Genomic DNA, 19,581 nt, shown 5'->3' with positions numbered 1-19,581 from the left:
GGAGACGTCCCAGAGCAGCCCGCAATAACAAATTGTCACTGTTCAGGCTAATAAGAACGAGCACTTAACAAAGTTGACATGGAGAACTAGACTGATCTTTACATGGTAGCAGGTGACAGCAGCAACAGAGACATTTATGGAATTTGGAACAGTACATGGAACAAGGGGACTGCTGTTCCTCCCACTGTGAGAGTGCCTAAGGCTGTACACAGAAGCATCAGGCTTTAATCTCCTCCATATTGCTCAGAACTGAGACCATAATCAGTACTAGATGAAGAGGTATTTTCATATTTATTTATATTCTGGGTGGCAGAGAAACACATGCCATCATTTGAAGCCTTAGAAATCAGATGTACTGGGGGTTTTGTGCATGTGTCACCAAGCATTAAAGAAAAGTATCTCTCACTAATTTGCTGAAAGCTATGCTAGGCAGTTATAAAACTTTCTAATCATCTGTTTGAGGTGACTGCTCCTTTTCTCTTTGATGCTGCATCCCAGATAGTACCCGACAGCACAATACCTAGTGGGATCATCATTCTGCTGCATACCTAGAGTTCATCTGCTCGCTTTTCTCTGACAAGCAGCAAACCATGCCTTTGTTTCACTCACTTCTTACCCATATTATCCATTAATTTTGCTGTCTTTATACAGCAGAATAGAAGAGTCAGAAAGAACCTTTTTTACTACAGAAGATGTGAATAGACCATCACTCCTTAATGTCTGAATGAGAAGTTGAAAAGGATAAGGATGAGAATGAGGGATGGGGAAGAATGTTTTGTTCTTGGTTAAACAAGCACAAATGGAATGGCTAGAGGTTATAAATGTTTGCATTTTTTAACGGGGTGCTTAAAGGCATTTTGAAGATAAATGCAGACATAAAACGCATGCTTTGAGGAGTTCAAAATCCAAACATTCAATTTTGGACAACTGTTCAGGATGATGTTGGACTGTTCTTCACATTTCCCTAGAATAGAAAGATCCTTCTTAACAACTGTTAGTATGTTCAAAAATTAGGAGTTGCTCTCTTGTGTTGCCCCTCTGCCCCGAGCCAGTGAATGCAGCAGAGCTGGATCAGATGTTGTACAATGCTCTCCCTCAGTGTGCCAGAGGAAGCCATACAGTCTGGAAATGCCAGAGTTCCCTCTGAAAGGCTGACCCTGTAAGCCAGCCTGAAGGGGCCTGGTGAGTGCAGAATGCTTCTCTTGCACCCATACTGTATGGGATACCTGTCCTTTCAGGTATACTTCCAATTTACTGATTCATACTACAGCAAATGATCTTGATCTAAAAAGATTAATGTGCTGGGTTTCTGCTAAGGCTGAGAAACTGAATCTCTCTCCAGAGGGTATCACTCCCAATTACATTCTCTAGGACACACATTTAAAAAGTTCCTAAATTTATGCCAAAAGGCATTCCCTGTTTCTCAGCCAAAAGTTAAGAGTAGAGCATGCCTTTAGCTTAAGAACATAAGAAAAACCATAATAGTTAAAAGAAAATGTCTCTGTTGGAGCTGTCCCTGCAGGTCAAGAATGCATGTCTGAAGAATAACAGGAGGCAATAAGCCCATATTATGACTTTTCCATGTATAAATTTTGCAAGCTTCTAAGGGTAGGGGTTCAGGTGCCACCAGAGTGGGAATATGGATTGATCAGCAGCAATGGATTGATCTCTGAACACAGTAAGCTCAATATGAACTCAATAGGCTTTAGTACTAGAATTAGGAACAGACCTGGCATTATTCTCCATGACTGTATGCATGTTGATTGACAGTAACATTTTCTGCCTAATCTGTGGGCTGCAATCACCAACTGCAGTGGCTGTATTTCACTGCTTAAAGCAAGTGAACAACACATAGTTGCACAGCCTACTTTGACATTGTTATTTTGAGGTTGTTCATGATCTTTCTTCCTTAGGAGTTCACAGATCTGTAGCAGAAGAGTTTTCACCACCACATGCTCTTAACCAGCAACTCAAGCACCTGAGAAAACAGAGGCTACTTGGCAGCTCTAAAAAGCCATGACTCTCAGATCCTGTCATGCTCAGTGATGTGGTATTGAGCACACTCAGAAGAAGCACAGAGTACCAACACAGCACCTGGGTCACGAGAGCTTACAAAACTGAGGGATAACACTAGCTGCCCTCCAGATGTTTCCTTCACTGTGTACAGCATCTGTATGGATTCCCATAGGTGCTTCTGCTGTCAGTTTAAGGGGAGTAAAGGTCATGTTGCCTTGGATTAAATTTAAGTTTGGAACAAAGAGAACAAATTTCAATTTCCTACTTTCACACTATTTCCCTGTGTCACAATCCCATGCACACCTACCAAGTCTGACAACACTTAGCACAGTTCCTTTCTCCTGACACTTCAGCAAGGGAGCTTTTCAGAAGAAGGCCTGGCACAGGTACCTCTGGTGTGGAAGCACTAATGCTGCTCACTGTCCAGCACTGTCCAGGTGATGCCTTTTGCATGAGTGCCTGAAAGTCACTCTCAGCTAGCTGCAGCAAATTTTGATAGACCTTAGTGCCCCCTCAGACATTTGTGATGCCTTCATTAGCACTTGCTGCCTGCAGAGAGAAAACTGCTTGGCACTGCTTGATACAGAAGACCAAAACAGGTGACAATGCCAAATTTTTAGAATCTCTCTCTTTCTGCCTTTAGTTTAGATGATCTCTGAGTAAATACAAGTCTGAAAAACATATATTAACTATAATTTCAGCAAATTCTGTTGTAAGATAACCAACATAACCTTTTTTACTCACTAACTTCACCCATTGTTGAAAGTATGTAGAGGAATTTAACATTCTTGAATTGTTTGGAATCCTTATTCTTATAAATATTTATACTCAGCATGAATCCAAGAGAGTGTCTCCATCTAAAAATAGCATTCTTATTCGTGGCCTTGCTAATACAAGATGAGAAGTTAGAGCATCACAAACTAAATACAGCAAGTATGTGTGATTATCCTCATTAAAACACTTAGAGTGGAAAATTTTCATTACCCTGGGATATAAGAAAAAGCAGGGCAGACATCCCCTGGATCCTGGTTGCAATAAACTTTTATGAAGCCCAAGCAATCCTGTACTTCTAGTAATTTGCTCAGACTTTCAGGGACTTCCTTGCAGCCCTGAAGCTACAACCTGTCCATGCAGAGCTGAGGCAGATGCATACCCACTTCCTGAGTAAATCCCTAGAAAATTACTCCATAGGTTTCTAGAAGGCTTGTGGGGAAACTCTGGTCTGGAATTCCAAGTGTCAGAGTTGGAATTTCAAAAATCCTATGCTAAAGCTGTAAGCAGGACATTTAAAGCTCCGATGTTCCACTACTTCATTGTTTTAAAAGCAATTTACTTGACTACAAGCTGAGTATTTGCTGTTTTCACTCACTGAATTCTGTCTACAAGTAGGACCTGGAAGCAGAAATATAAATGAAAACATCACTTTCCTATAACTGCAATCTCTGATATTTGTAGCTCCCTTCAGGAGAATGGACATTTTACTCTCATTCTCCTACTGTCCTGTTCAGTTTTAAAGCCCAAATCCTCAGCACACATTTTCTCTCCTACCCATTTAGGCTTTTTCCTTTTCCCTTCCAAACACCTTCCCAATGTTTCCCAGTGAACCCAGGATGTTTCTGCCCTACTGAATGAGAGAGACCACAATCCTCTTCACTTTTGCTCTGAATGAAAGCACAGCAGGAAGAAATCCTCTGGTAATGTTTATGCAGCTGTGAAAGTATTCTAGAGGAAGTAGCAGAATTGCTAACACCTGAGTCATTTTATCACCATACCCAAAGTATTGCAGAATCTGTCCTCCAGTACAAGAGTAGAGCTGACCCTGCATTGTAAAAAACTCCAAATCCATGTTTCCTTGTTTAAAGAATGTAAAATAAAATACAAATTAAAAAAAAAAAAAAAAACCAGAAGTGTTTCATCAATTCCTCTTACTAGGCAATAAATGCTTTGTTAAGCTTCTGATTCTTGTCCTTTTCCAATCCATGTTGCATGGAAATGTACTCTGTCTTTCCCTTGGATAAGGTGACTGTGCAGTAGATGGACAGTTTGAAGTACAGATACTTAAGGAATGACTCAGGATAATTAAGTGACTGCAATTTAACAGCTTTAATCCTTCAATACAGTTTGCCTCTAAGTACTTAGTTACAAACCTAATATTGTTGGTAAGCTGCTCTCTCCTCCATTTTCAGGATGTCAGACCAGTGTTTAACACTTCTACTCCTTTCATTGACAGACACATGCATCCACAGGAAACTAGGCACACACAGTGGAAGCAATCATAGTCCTGGTGCACATTTACTGTAGTGCTTGTGCTGCACCACAGCCTTTTGGCCTGGAGCAGAAGTAGGGATAAAAGATGGCAGATAAGGAATCCAGTTCACATGTCTCCACAATGCCCCTTCCCCAACACTTTCTCATGTTCTCACCCATTCTCCACACATGCATGACAGTGATCCAAAAGAGGATGCACTTACTGACTGCTCAGCCTCTGAAAATGATACTACTCCTATTGCTGGATTACAAACACTGCAGTAGAAAACATTTTAATGACCTATACATTAAATCTTTTTAGTTAATTTCACGTTGGTATGAATGCATGAAGTTTAAATTATCTCTTTTTTTTTTAATTTGACTCTTCAGAGTAAGAAACATCAAGCCATTCTGCACTTGCAAAACAATTCAGACTCTAAATGGTTAAACTCTTACAAAGGGGGCGGGGGGCAGGGAAAGGCATTTTTCCTTCTGGGCTTCGTCACTATAGTTGAAACTGAAAACAGAAGGTCCAGAATACCACAATAAAGGCTGCCCTTACCATATATTTGAACTGACTAGAAGAGACAGGAAGATCAAGAAATCCTGTGAGAGATAATAAAAGACAAGCACTTGAAAACTGAATTGTGATGTGGCCACCAGAAATACCACTCTGAGAAACAAAAATACTTGCAAGTGTGTCCCTAGAGGATGGACTGCCAAGCCCTGGCTCAGCAGCTCTGCTGGAGTTTTTAAAACAGATTATGGAAGAATCTTCTGTGAGCACACGGAAGGGAAAAGCAGCAGTGGATTTTGTCAAGCGTCAAGCTATCATGAAAATCTAGGAATTACCATATTAGATTAGGCTATGCCTCCTATCAAATTCCTCTTAGCAGTCATTAGCCCCAGATGCTCCAGAGGAAACTGAGACAGTTCTAGTATATCATATTCCCCAGGAGACCTTCCAGCCCTGCTTCTCATAGTTTGGATAAAGCACTGAAGCATCAGACAAGGACTGCCTCTCTGTGTGCTCCAAAGAGCTCCGAGGAAATGCATGTAACTTGGCCCCTAACTGGCAGGTCTCTGGATCTTTTCAGAATAATTCAGGGTAAGCTCTAGTCCAAAGAATATTTCATTTGTAAATGTTTTCAATAACTCAGTGGAAGCCACCCACATCCTGCTGGGACCGTATGGGTTTGTGTCTCTGAGCTCTTGAACAATTTCAGAAAAAAATTATGCACACTAGAGTCCTTTTAAATGTCATATCAGTCAGTAAGCGATATTTGGCACAGTGAACTAATTAATTTTGTAATAAAAATGAGTTATCCAGCTTTTTCTACTAACACACAACAGTAGCCCCAACCCAAATGTTTATGCAAGATGAGTACACAATGTTTTCCCCATTACCTTTTGAGAGGCAGCAGGGCAGCCTCAGGCAGGCCTCTGTCTCCTTTGGGAACATCACTAGAGATCCGTACCACTTCAGACTCCTTCAATAGAAAAGCATTTCAAAACCAACCACACACTTTAATTACTGGCAATTAGAAATTGCTGGGTTTGTGTGTTTACAGCTGAAAAATGTTAATGTGTGCCAGTTGTGTCAGAAAGTTTGATTAAGCTCTTTAAACTGAACTTGATAAACTTAAAACACTCCAAAGACTCTGATCAGAGTATCTTGGGGGGCTTTCCAAAGTGACATGTAGGAGTCAGAACTGCTTTAATAGTCTCCTCACTGGTCCCAGTGGACCAGAGCTTGCCTTGCAAAGAACACACACCCAACACAGCTGGCAGGAGAGATTTCTATCTGGCAATTTCATAAACACTAAGCAGCCTCTTAATCTTATCTAGGATCACTATCTGAATGGCAAACTGAAGTTACACCTGAGGTCCCAATGACTATCCCTGGTAAGATTTCATAGGAGCAGCTATGAAATATGATAAAGGTGAGTAAAACCCATGCATTCCACTGTCCAGGTTAGCTGCTTTTTCAGCATGCAGCAGAGCTGTGTTAATCGACTTCTTAGAAACTTAAAGACTGCAAGAAACACCAACAAGAAGAGAGTGATGTTAGACCAAGTTCATAGGCAAAATCCAAAGGGAATAAAAGGTACTTTTTCCTGGCCTAAGAGAGATGATATTTCCATAGACATGTAAAGTAGATGATGAATGCTAGCTACAGAGCTCTCCATGTGTCATAAAATATGAGCAATAAAATAAAGTCAAAGAATTGAAAAGACAAATGATAAGCCTCTGTGCATCATTAATGAATGATGAAGGTAGAAAGGCAGAAGACAACCCTCCATGCATATAATAATGATGTCTATGACTGGTGGTGCTTCTCTATGCCTGCACGTTTAATAAGATGTGTTAGAATTAAAAATTTAAAAATCAAGTCCATGTGCTCCATAAAATATGAGGAAAGAAGCAACTATAGCCTAAGTTAAGATCTTAGCCTTGTACATCCTATTAAAGAAGATGCATTATTTTATGCAAATACTCATAAATGAAGCATGACAGTATTCTAATTCTGATAACAAACCAAGTCATACAGTCAGCAATCTCATGTCTCATCAAAGGAAGAATTTTGATATTTTGCAAAGAGCTGGAAATCCACAGGAAACCATCTGTTACTGTATCAAGTGACCTTTGTTCAGCTGCTTTATGCCCAAAGCCACTACAGACCCCAGGCTGACTAATGGGGTTCTGTACTTTTCCAAATGAGTTCCCTAATAACATTAGCATCAGTGAGAAGGTACTAAGAGTTCATGTTTTGCTTGTAACATTGTCCATTCCAAAGGAACTGAACACATTTAATGAGAGCAAACCTACATTCTCCAGACCTCTCCAGACAAGTACGTCCTAGTGGAGAAATGAAAGTTCTATGTGACAGCTTTTTATTTTTTTCTTTTCTTTTTTTCCCCCACATCTTTAGGAAGTGTCTTGATGGTGTGCTCTCTATGACACTGGAATATAACCTAATGCTATCCAATCCAACATTCCTTTATCTGGAGTCAAAGCTGTATATCAAACTTCTTCCAGGATTATTGGTATAACAGGATTAATAGCTGTTGAACTCAATAATCTTAAAGGTATTTTCCAACACCAGTGATTCCATGCTTCTGTCATCCATTATGTTCCCAAAGGCATCCTCAGCCAAACATACAACTGAACTTGATGGCCAAATGGGGCTGACAGTTGTTTTGCATTACCAGGCACAAAAAGCAAACAAACAAACAAAACCAAAAATCCACAAAAACCCAACATCTTCCAGCTCTCTTTATATTAAAGCTGTACTGAACAGCAAAGAGACAGCAGCTATTTCCTGCCATGGTCAGAATAGAGGAATGGCTCAGCTCCCTCAAAGTTCATTTGCTTATGTATTTTTAGACTTAAGTATTTTGCCAAGCCTGCAGCAGTGTCTGCTTCCCACAGGTTGGAGCCTCCAAGGAATGTGTGTATTTGAGAAGGATGAGAGATAACTTTGGAAATGTCACATCTGAATGAAACAGTGACGTTCTTTAGAAGCCTGGGATGTGGCTAGAGTGGCACCAAGAGGAGTGGGTGTGTGCTCTCATATGATGGGGTAGAGCTGAAGTCCTGGAGAAGAGGCACATCATAAAACAGGCAACAGAGGAAGATCATGTAACAGCTTTTAAAAAGAAAGAAAGACCCACAAGCCATCATGATATCGCCATACCTTGATGATTTTTTTCTACAAACACCATTAACAACTCTCTTTGCTCCCCAGCAACTTTTTTTGAAGTTTAAAATAAGAAAAATGTGCTTTAATGAACCATTAGAGTCTCTCAATATCTTCCAGTCTAAGTCTACTCAATTTATGAGCCAAGGGATTTTCTTTTATCCTTATTTTCCCTTTCTTTTTCCAGACTGCCCGCTGTGCAAATGCAATCTGGAATCAGAAGTCTGATGCTAAGGGCTCAAATATCATCACCAATAATAAAAATCAGTAACTGAGATTTACCTGAGAGCAATGCTGTTAAAGTCCCAGACAGAGCAGAAAACCAGCACACTTTCCCACAACTATACTATCTCTTAATTGCTAGCAATAATAAAAGCTCAATTGTGTTAGGTAAGCAGATATGTCAGACATATGGGGAGCAGGTCTAGGAGGCAAGTACCATTGTTTTATAGTCATTTCCCTCACTGTAATGGCATTTAAGAAGTTATTTGTAGCATGTAAACTAGAAGACATGCATGTGGGCATTGTGTGAGAGACAGATGGACTAGGAAAAGCATCTGGCTTCCATACAACAGAAATATTTAACCTTGAAGCCATCAAAGATCTTGAAAGTAAGGAGCGCTGTATTGTTTCCCAACAAAGTGAATGACCAACATTCCAAGGTCTACAAGAGGAAGACTCCACCATCCAAACTTCCAGGAGTAAAAGTGGAAATGGTTGGGTTTTACTGCACTTGAAAAGTTCTTGGTCAAAACACATAAGTTGTAAAGAACTCATAATTTTAAGGTTCTTAGGCAATTTTCCTTAGGATCTAGAAAATCCAGTTTGCAACATAATGAGAAGAACATTACTGTTAGTGTAACATTCTATGCAAAAAGACTGTAAATGATTGATTCTCATGATTTGCAACTGGCAGAGGAGACCCCCAGGGACTGGGAGGGAGAGAAGTATGCTGAGCTGTGATAAAAAAGTTCTGCCCATGCTTCAGGAGAGCACATTATACATCTTCCAAATATTCATTGCTGCACAGCTCTCACAATGAGAAGCAAGTAACAGACCCCACATCTCTGATATGCCTGTAGGTGGGAAACCACTTTTCCATGCAGCGCTGCCTGTCTTCACTTTTATTATAGCAGTGTCCTAACACTAGACAAGGTGACTTGGCCAGACCAAACTTTTTGTTTGGTGGAAGTGAAAAGCAGAATGAATGCAGTAAACTTTAAATCCAAGGCCTGGTGTCATGGGAGACAAAAAGGTAAACTTCTAATAAAAGGATTTTGGAGAATGGTGGGCAACAGCTGTACTGAAATCATATTTTTAAATTATTTTTATCCAGCTGAATGATAGAGCTTGTCACTACTCTGTAGTATAAATGACTGAATAGTTCATATGAGCAATAATGCCATGGCAGATTGAGGCAAGCCAAGATTTGATTCTTAGCTCTATCAATTCATGCAGATAAATCATTCAAAGTCTTTGTGCTTTGACTTTCCCATCTGAGAAAGGAGATATTCAGCTTAGTTCACAGAAGTGTTGAAATGTTGATCATTTTTATGCACACAGCAATGTGAACTCATTGGGTGAAAGGTGCTTTCAAAGTATTAAATATTCTTCTTGCTAATATGCCTGCTTTCCTCTTTGTACTGTTTATGAGTAGTGCTATTCTTTGGAATTAACTTCAGCCCATTAGAATTCAACAGTACAGAATTTACATTCTTTGCAATGATAAATGCATTTAATTTTCTTCAACCAAATACACTCCAACCCAGCATTTAAGCATAAGACTAATCTCTTTTGTCTCACATGACTATTGAGAAAAAACAAGTGTTCAAGTGTTCTGTCAAATTGAGGCCATAAGAGGTTTTGCAAGAATAAGCAGCAATTGTCAGTTGAAGTCTGTGATTTGAAAAAAGTTCTCTTCCAAATCTTGGAGAAACTATCAATAGTTTGGTTGTTATCCCACTAAAATCCATGTGGTATCTATACATACAGGTTAAAAAACTCAAACAAATAAGAAAAAAAATATATTAATTTCCCATCATAGACTCAATTCTTCCTGTAGAACTTCAATATTCTCTGTTACACCTCGTTCTGACTTTGGAGAGGAAAGCAACACTAATTGCAAGTCTAAGTTTGAGGGAAGAGGAATATTCTTCCCTTCATCATAGGGACCGGGTTTTCTTCTTCAGTTTTATCAGTCGTAGTACATTTCCTACATCTACAAGAATCTAATATACCCACAATGTTTCTGACCATTTCTGCTGTGTTTCTGTTTTACTCATCAGCAGTAGTTATATTTCTTATATAATGAGGAGGTTGGTCTGGGACTTAAAGAGGTTTGTGCAGCTTATGAGCTACAACTCCTCAATTCCTCGGGAGTACAAGCAGTGTATACATGCATATTTATTCAATTCTGATCTGAATGTTCACCTTAATAACAAACAACTGCTATAAATCAGTTCTTATGCTATCTGCAGTAAACCAGAATGTAACATAAACCGAGCTCACTTAGACTGGTTTTCCTGAGATGGTGCATTAGGTCAGAGGCTTGTTGTGAGAGGGCTGCAGTTTGTAATCTGCAGAGTTACAGGTCATTAGGATTTGATCTGATTTCAAAACCAGAAGATTATCTTCCCTTCTGCATATTGTATCAAGGAGGTTCCTAGAAAGATATCACCAGCTTTTTTGCAAAGACAGACCTGATAAATTTCAATGAAATAAATTAAGATGGAAGTTTCTATGCAAAGGAGCTCATGTACCTATAAAACAGCCTGGTACACATTAAGATTGAACTCATGACATACTTGTAAATATTTCTTGAATTCTGAGAGGCAAATCTAGGGCTTTTCTTTCTGGAGCAGAAAACTGGAAGAGTTAATATACAAAAATGCCATACAAAAACCTAATAAAGCTGAGACACCTGAAGAGCCCTCCTTCCCTGAAACTTAAGTATTATTAAGATAAGCAAAAGTTAAATTCCATCAAGATGAAAGGTATTTGATCTGTTCTTGTAGGAATTTAGTTCAGATTAACTTGCAGCTGGCAGCAGCAAATGCTGAGGTGTACTGTGCTCAGAAAGGGGTGCTGGAGAAGTACCCCCTGGTACTTCTTGGCAAGACTGCATTTTGGACCAAGAGTGTTCAAAGGCTTCTTAATTTATGAGATCTCTGAATTAAATAAATGATAAATCATCTATTTAATTCCCCAAAAAGGTTAAATGTCTTACCTCCCCCTTGGGAACTCAGAGGGTTGGGAGTTTTAAGGTTACAGATTTCTGCTCTGTGAATTACCCAAGAAGGATTTGTAGACTGCAGGTAGAAGCATCAGAGTAGTGGGAAAAAGCTCAGTAAAAGCACGATCCAGAAGGAAACCACTGTTCTGGGTAAAACATCATCTCAGGTAACATGTAGACTGATATTCCCAAAGCTACAAAGAAGATCAAGCAGGAAAAAATAATTAGGTACAACTATTGAGGCTGTAAGGTTCCAAAAGCTCTCAATGTGAAGAGCTGAAAGCAAGACAGCTCGATGCATTTTAAAGTCTATCTCTTCCTGGAATAGGAAGATGACTCCATCACAGATGGTAATGCTGAAAAAAAAAAATACAGTAAGGTAACCTTAGTAATACTGTACAGGTGCTGCAGCTCCACAGAAGATGCCATGTTTTCAGTAATGCCTCTAAATCCATCATTTTACATGGAAGTTCCTCCCACTTATCTTACTATCATCAGAAAAACACGTATTGATCTTCTTATGATCATAATTCCCAATTCAAATCTTTGTCTATTACATCACAGCAGATTGGGGAGGGAGGGAACCTAGGAAGTACAGAGATAAAACCAAAATAAATATTCATTTAAATTTCAGAGTAAAACCTTAAGCACTTTATTCTTTGAAACAGAGAAAAAAAAGGCATGATCCAGATTTTGTGTGCAGCAGCACTCACATTTTTAAATATCATCTTGAAATCAGGAATAAAACCCAGTATAAACTTGTGCAAATGGCCCTAGAATCAGTCTTCCTGACAAGAAAATGTAGACCTGCAGTATGGTCCATCAAGCTGCCTCTGGAAGTAGTTTAGCCATTTATTTGTCCTGTATTAATAATGGTCAAGTATGAAAGAAATTAACAGCTCATAAAAAGCATAGGAAGATTAATAAAAACATTGAAAGACAAAAAGTTGGAATGTAATCCCTTTAGAGAAACACTCTCCCTGCCCATTAAAATGCTGCCTTCATTCAGTCATTCCCATTGACAAGAAGCTCAGCCTGCTGGGGGACAGGCAGGTGGTGCCACTCCTTCACCTTTCCAGCTAATGGCAGTTTCCCTTTGAACTCGACACCAGCACAGAAGTTCTGTGGGCCTGTAGGATTTCCTCACTTCTCCCCTGTGGGATTCCCAGGGAGCCCTTATTTTTCTCCTTTTTGGCATCTTTGAGGTTGTGGTTCCGTTCCTGCAGTCTCCATGATGAAATGATGAGCTGGTATGCCTTGTTAAAAGAAGCTGACCTCGATACCTCGTTATACCAGCAGGGAAGCCAGGATTCTGGTTCCCTGAACAGCCTTGCTCCAGCAGCTCCTGCCCCATGAGCAGTGCCAGGAACAGACTGGTCAGGCTTGGATGACCCTGAGCATCCCTCTGCATACTGCAGATGGAAAATCAGCCAAAATTTTTCTAGTGTGGTGCCACAAAATCATGTTCAACCAGAGAAGAGTGTGCAATTCTATGACATTCCCTTTGGTTTCGCATTCTGAAAGCTGAGCCTCTGCTGCCCTAACCATGGTTAGATCTGCAGAAACAGCCCACTGCTACTAAGACTCACGTATAAATATATCTGCCAGACAAACAGCCTTAAATAATCCAATATGACTAATGATGTGCTGTAGCAAATTGACAATAAAAACAAAAACAAAAAAAACTTCAAATAACTCCCCCCCCCCCCCATGATTGTGCCCAGGAATTCCATTTTAACAGTTCACAAATTGTAGTTTTAGCAGTTGGTTGAAGTACTACAAGAAAAGTTAGTAATATAAAACAAATGAACTTTTTGCAACATTACCAAGAGCAGCCACAGAAGAAATCCTTTCCTCCTTTCCAGGAAAGTTATTTTCTATTTATAAGATATATTCCTATTTTTATGTTTATAACTATGAAATTTTTGCTGCTGTAAAGGTAAAGATGGTAACTATAGATGGCTGAATGATTGTCAATATTCAGCAAATATTTTGAATCATATTTTCCTACTGTTAAACCATTTCTATAGCTATTAAATAAGACATTTCTGATTTTTTTTACCAGCTTTCAGTGACTAATTTATTCAAATGCAATTTTTTCCACTATTCATCTCCCTCTCATGGCAATGTTATTAAAATATCTTGACATGGCTTATTGACCAGTTTCCCTTAGCTCTATTAAATTGTACCTTTTGTTTAATTTATTAGCTTTTGTATATGCAGCAGATAGCTATTCTTTTTGGTTGGTTTTGTTTGTTTGTTGGTTTCTGGTGGTAAGATCATAGATTGGCCTGTATACACACAGGAGGGGAAACTTGGCAACCTCAGACAATCAACTAATCCTGCAGAAAAGAAGACACATCCCTTAGCATTCCAAATGAGATGATAAAATTGAAAATACAACTGACAATTGTAAAATCAAAGCCACAAATATTCTAAATATTTACTCTAAGTAGGCAGGGTAACCAGCATGACCATGAAATCCATTCAGAGAGCTCCATGGAAGTCATGGAAGTAGTGGGATAGCAGTATAAGTCTGCTAGATAAAAAACAAATTTTGTAAGAAATTTAGGTGAATCCAGTTAGACAGTAAATCCAAATGAAGTGAAATAAATTCAACTGTCATAAGTAAACCATGCTCCCTGGCACAACAGATTTAATCTACACAATAATTTTGCTACATGTTTTCTTAAGTCCAGTTATCCCAACATAGGCCAGAAAGAATGTACTCGATCTGTGAACCAGGCTGAACTCTTCAAAATTCCATTAACTTCTCCTGCATTGTCCAAGTGAAAGCACTGCCTCAGTTTCACTTTATGTGAAATAAGAATTCTCCTACTGCTTTGGCAAGAGTTCTGGAGTGAGTACCTGAAGCACGCACAGCACTTTTACACACCATCTCTACAAATAATAAATGAGTATAAACAAATTAATGTTACTCATTTATTATTTGTAAATAAATATAAACATCACACAGATCTGTGTCCTTTCCTTTTCCCTACCAATACAGACATCTGTAATACATGAGGAGTCTAGAGAAGGAGATGGGGGTAGGAGAGGGAATCAAATGACTGCAGGCCTCTTGACCTTACCATTTTCCCAGTCTATAACAACAGGGACCTTTCTGTTTAAAAAAAAATAAAAATAAAAAAAAAGAAACACCCACTCTGTTCTGAATCTGCTGTGATGAAATGGAATTTGCATTCAGTGTCCATCACCAGTGGTCAGAGGGAATCACTGTCTCCCTCAAAGACTGTGCACTTTAAATCCTCTGCTAGTTCAACTGCTATATATTTGATTTAATTAAAGTTCTGTCATGAATTATAAAAGAGCATATCTTCAAAGTCATTAATTAAGGCCCCTCGGTGCTCTGAATACCAACACTATAATGACAAGTGAGGTGTACAGTGACTAGCAAGAAGCAGCTGCCCAGCAAGCAGCAGCAAAGAAAGCAAAACTATTATTCTGACATGTTCAGGATTGCACTTGCTCCTTGTTACAGCAAAGAGATCTCCCATGAATACAAACAGAACAGCAGTGGAGGTAGCCAGGCTTTGGCATGGCACTGTTTGTGAGCAAAGTGCCTTTTCCCAGGACTTGAGAAATGTGTCACTCAGTGCAGCATGGCTTAGGATGTGTCTGTGAAACCTGGACACCAGAAATGCCATAGCTCTGCACTATGGGCTTAGGATCTGATTGTGCAATCACAGCTGTTTAGCTCTTGCTCTTACTATGGGGGTAGGGGTGGCTACCTGGCTAGCAAAGGGCTTGGTCCCATCATCTTTACTCACATTTTACACTGCAAGGTGCCTTATGGAGCTGCACAGGCCCATTCACAACACGTGGCACAAGGCAGCACAGTGTTGATGGCAGGATCTGCTCCCACTGCTGCTGAGGATCATGCACAGCTTGCCAAGTTTAACCAAATGCAGCATCATCGGGGCTTCCTCTGAACCACCAGTATCTGGAAGTACCAGTAGGGAACCACCTGTATGTTTGAAGACAAATTAGTTCTGCACATTGTATGCACAACATCCAGTTCATTATCAAATTTTAAAAAAAAATAAATCGAATTTAGTAGCAAACTAACAAATTATATCCGTATGTCAGTGGAACTTCGCATCCTTAGGACCTAACTTTCTAAACTAGAAAGGATGAGAGAAAAAAAAAAAGGAAAAATATAATTGCTACCTTAAATGCTGAAAATCACATCTGATACCAATGGTTGACCCTTTGTACATTGTTCCACTCTCATCCCTCCATGCACACAAACACACACACTGATTTCCAACAGTTTAAAGACTCCCTCATGTGGTGGTCAGACATGGTGAATTAGATCACTGAGGCCTGAGCCAGCTGCTGAGCAGACAGAGAGCACATCCAGATAATAAATGATGTGGATGTTTAAAGCTTGTGTTCTGTTAGGATCAACCCTTCAACATACGGGGCTTAGATGAGCTCACTTGTCTGCAATATAACTGAGTTCTTGCTGAAGTTATTAATATTTTTAAACTCAGTGGGGACTGCTGTGACTAACCATAGCTTCCTAGAGACAATCTTACTAAAACACAGAAGTTGGAAATATCTTTCCTATATTCCTCTTTCCTATAGGGGCACATATCTCCTTCAGCCAGCTGCAGCAGGCACCCACTATTTCTGTTACAGGCTCTGAAAGGCAGTGCTTGGAGCTTAGTGACTTGCCAGTGTAAAACCCAGGAAGAATGCAGTCCCTAGGTGTGTCACTACTGTTATTTGTATAGATGGCCCACCTTCAGGACAGGTGCCACTGAGAAAGAGCAGCGAGCAGATACATGATTCCTGCACGGCTCAGGGGAGCCTCAGTCTGGCGCCACACTCATGGCCTTGCTACTTCAACCACAAGTCAGACATGTGGTAAAAGGCATCAAAATCCCTTTTTAGCATAGTCTAGTCCCATGCTTTCTTCTGGAAGCTCTTTGCTTTCTTGGTACTTTCAAACTTCTTCGTACAAGACGAAAGAAGGCTCTGGACCGCTGATCCAAGAGAAATTACAAAATGGGATTTCTGAAAAGAGAATGAGTCACAAGGCAACCCTGGAAAACCAAAAAGTAGCCAAAGGTCTGGCTAAACTGGTCCTTGGGATATTTTCATTGGAACCTTTCCTGAAGTTCAGGCAAACTTTTTCATCACCTGGGCTGTGGGTTTTCCAGTTTCTTAGAAGTTTTGATTGAACCACTTTGACAACATTACAGTAGCTTTGACAACTTTAACGAGTTATTTTTTTTTCCCACAAATCCTGCTAAAGTCAATGCAAGTCCATCTACATTAATAACTTGTTTTTTTCCTAAACTAGAAGCTATAAACTGACAGCACATGGCCTGTAAAACACATGAGAAGAGGTTATGCACATACTGCAATAGTTGACTTGCAGACACACATTGCATTGTACCCAGTTAGAACCAGCTGAGTCGGTGATCAGAGGATCTACTGTTTCCTTAAGACCTTAATTGTCCTGATGATTATTTATTTCTTCAGCCTAGCAACAGGTTTCAATTTAAAACATGAAACCCCACCAGGAATAAATCCATCATCCTCCCATGGCCTGTGTTCATGACACTCTGCCTAACTCTTCTGGAGCCATGAGGAAATCATCAGCCTGATAAAATTTTGGAATAAATGACAGTAGGAATTGCTACAGTGTGTTTCTGGAGAGATGACACTCTGTGAGCAAATTATCTAGGACACCACCTGAGGTCTAATCTTGAAACTGCTGAGTGCTTCTGAATCATTTCAAAAATAATTTTCTGAAACAGAAAAATCCTTTGATAAAAACAGCATGTTAATGCATGCTCATGTTTCTCTTATCACAGTCAGATCTACTGATATGTAGCTTACAGCTCAAAAGACATCATGATTCCCTTTTTAAAATTAATATTGAAGTATATCCTCAAAAGAGGTATTTGCCTTTTCAGATTGTGTGGTGTCTGCCAGACAGTAACTACTAATATACAAAAGTAGACATTTAAAAACTAAATTTGGCATCTTACTCACAAAGTAGATGGTTTAAAATTTTCAATATGGAGTGTTTCTAACCTGAAACAAGCTCAGTATCTATAGAGGAGCCTTTTGTGACTCAGGAGAGTTACATCAATGTGTATATCAGACAAATACCTAGTATAGAAATTATATGCAGCAGAGAAATTAATTTTTTCCACAAATACATAAATGCAGTAGGAGGATATACTCTGTTGAATGAACTCTGTTCATTTTCTGTAGCTAATCCAGAGGCAGCATCTGTTTACACAGACAAAATATCTTACAGAAGATTAAGGTAAGAGAAAGGAGATCTAGATTATTGCTTCAGCTCTTCCAAAAAGTTGGTAGATGCCCTTTGGTTCTCTTCTCAGCAGTGCTTTTTCCTTTTTCCTTATCTTTTGTATTGCCTCTTTCCTTAAAGTTTAACTTCTAGGAAGTCTACCCAGAAGTCTAATTACTAATTACTGTCAGAGGTAATCTCTTCAGAGTGTGGAGGGCTGAGGAATGTCTGTGCACCAAACACTGCCAGCAGTTAACCTGTCAATCCATCAATGTCAGAATACATCGCTTCAGATCCTTCACAGTCTGTCTCCCTGATCTGGAGCTTATCTAGTCTGAGATAAGAAAACACATCATACTATGTCTTCAAATTCAGCAAGAGTGAATGGGGGAATTTGGGCTGTAGCAGACGCCAGGAGTCGTTCAGCCCCAGCTGTGACTCAAAGCAAAGCCAGCCAGCAGCAGAATGTCCCCAGTGCCAGGAGCGAGCACCACTGCATTCCCAGCCTGGAAAAGCAGCACCTCCGTAGCACACTGAGAACAGCATGATGGCATAGAGCTTAAAGACAAATATAAGGAGATATTTTTACCCCAAATTTACCCCATTTTACCCCAAATTTAAGCCTCAATACAGTAGGACTACTACTCTCACAAAGTGTCACCAGCATATCTTTTTCTTTGAGGGCAGCTCAGTCAGGATGTCTGATGTCATGTGCTAATGAAAGAGAATCTTTTCACTGACTGCTCAGAAACTCAATCTATTGGTTCACCCAATACCTATAAATCCAATATTTCATTATGTATTATGTTTCCTAATGGAACATAACTTGCTTAACTGCTCACTCACTGCAGTAGTACCAGCAAAGCAATTTACCAGCAAAAATGAAAACAAAGTTGAGAAACAGTGCTTCACTACAGATCTGCATGGTTTTTGTTGCTTTGCTAATTTATTCTAAGAAATGTCTTTAGAAGCTGACCTCAACCTACTCTCACTGCAAGCAAAGATAAGAAACTAAATACAGTGAGATTTTCAAACTGCACAGACCCCATAGTCCATTCAAAAGTTTCCTTATCCATTTCTGATCCGAAACTCATTAGGTCAGACAGAGAACAGAGCATTCATTAGTTTACGGTGAGGCTTATGATTGCAACTGGAATGTGCCAGGGCACATTTGGCTTTAAACAGCCACAGTACTCTTCTAGATGAAAGCTGCTAAACTGCCATAAGTTGCATTAAAATTCTTGTGAAAATGATGTGATGCTCATGCCTTAAGATTTACATCAGCCTTTGACCTAACATGAAGCACAGAGATAACTGCAGAATTTGCAACATGATATGTAATAGTTTTACTTGCTTAATTAAGGAGACCTAAGAGTAACTTGGCACATGCAGTGAAGGCTTCCTTGGCCTTTGTTCTCTTACAGTGTCACATGGCCAGATACAAATAGGACCTGTCATCACAAACAAAGCCGAAGAGTCATTCCCCACGACCAAGCACCAGGCTCTGGACAAACTGGATCATATTTTCATAACTGTTGTTTATTAAGGCAAGACTTTAAATGACCATGGATTTTTTCTGATGGAGAAAAGCTACAGAAGAGTGTGTCATTTCAAAGCTGAACCATTAGGGGAAAGTTGTTCACAGTAACTCAAGTTGCGTGGGATTGGTTCCTGAAAGGATGAGTGGGATAAACACAAAGCCACTCGCTGACAAAGACAGCTCCATTCATGCATGGAGTTCCTGTAACTCCTCATTCTCTCCTGAGCTTCAAGTGCTGTTTCCCGTGGCTGATTCACCCAGCAGCCCTGCATACAGCTGCTGTGTTGGGCTCTCAGTGGAACAGTAAGGGCAGCAAAAGCCCCTGCCAATGCTTTCTTTCTCCCTTAGCCCCTGAGCCCTCCCTTTGAAATCCTTGCATTATGTAAGACTATTGATATATGTTATTAGCATAAATCAAACAACTGTCAATGTTAACTATTTACAATCATCAAATATCATCAGTAAGCACCAAACACCTGCAAAGTACCTTATTTTCGTTAGCAACCCTATTTGTTAATGGGTCATATCTGGAAAACCTTTATTTAGCCTTC

Source organism: Cinclus cinclus, chromosome 11 (assembly GCF_963662255.1).
Source record: "Cinclus cinclus chromosome 11, bCinCin1.1, whole genome shotgun sequence".
NCBI classification, from domain to species: domain Eukaryota; kingdom Metazoa; phylum Chordata; class Aves; order Passeriformes; family Cinclidae; genus Cinclus; species Cinclus cinclus.
This window is presented reverse-complemented; position numbering follows the sequence as displayed.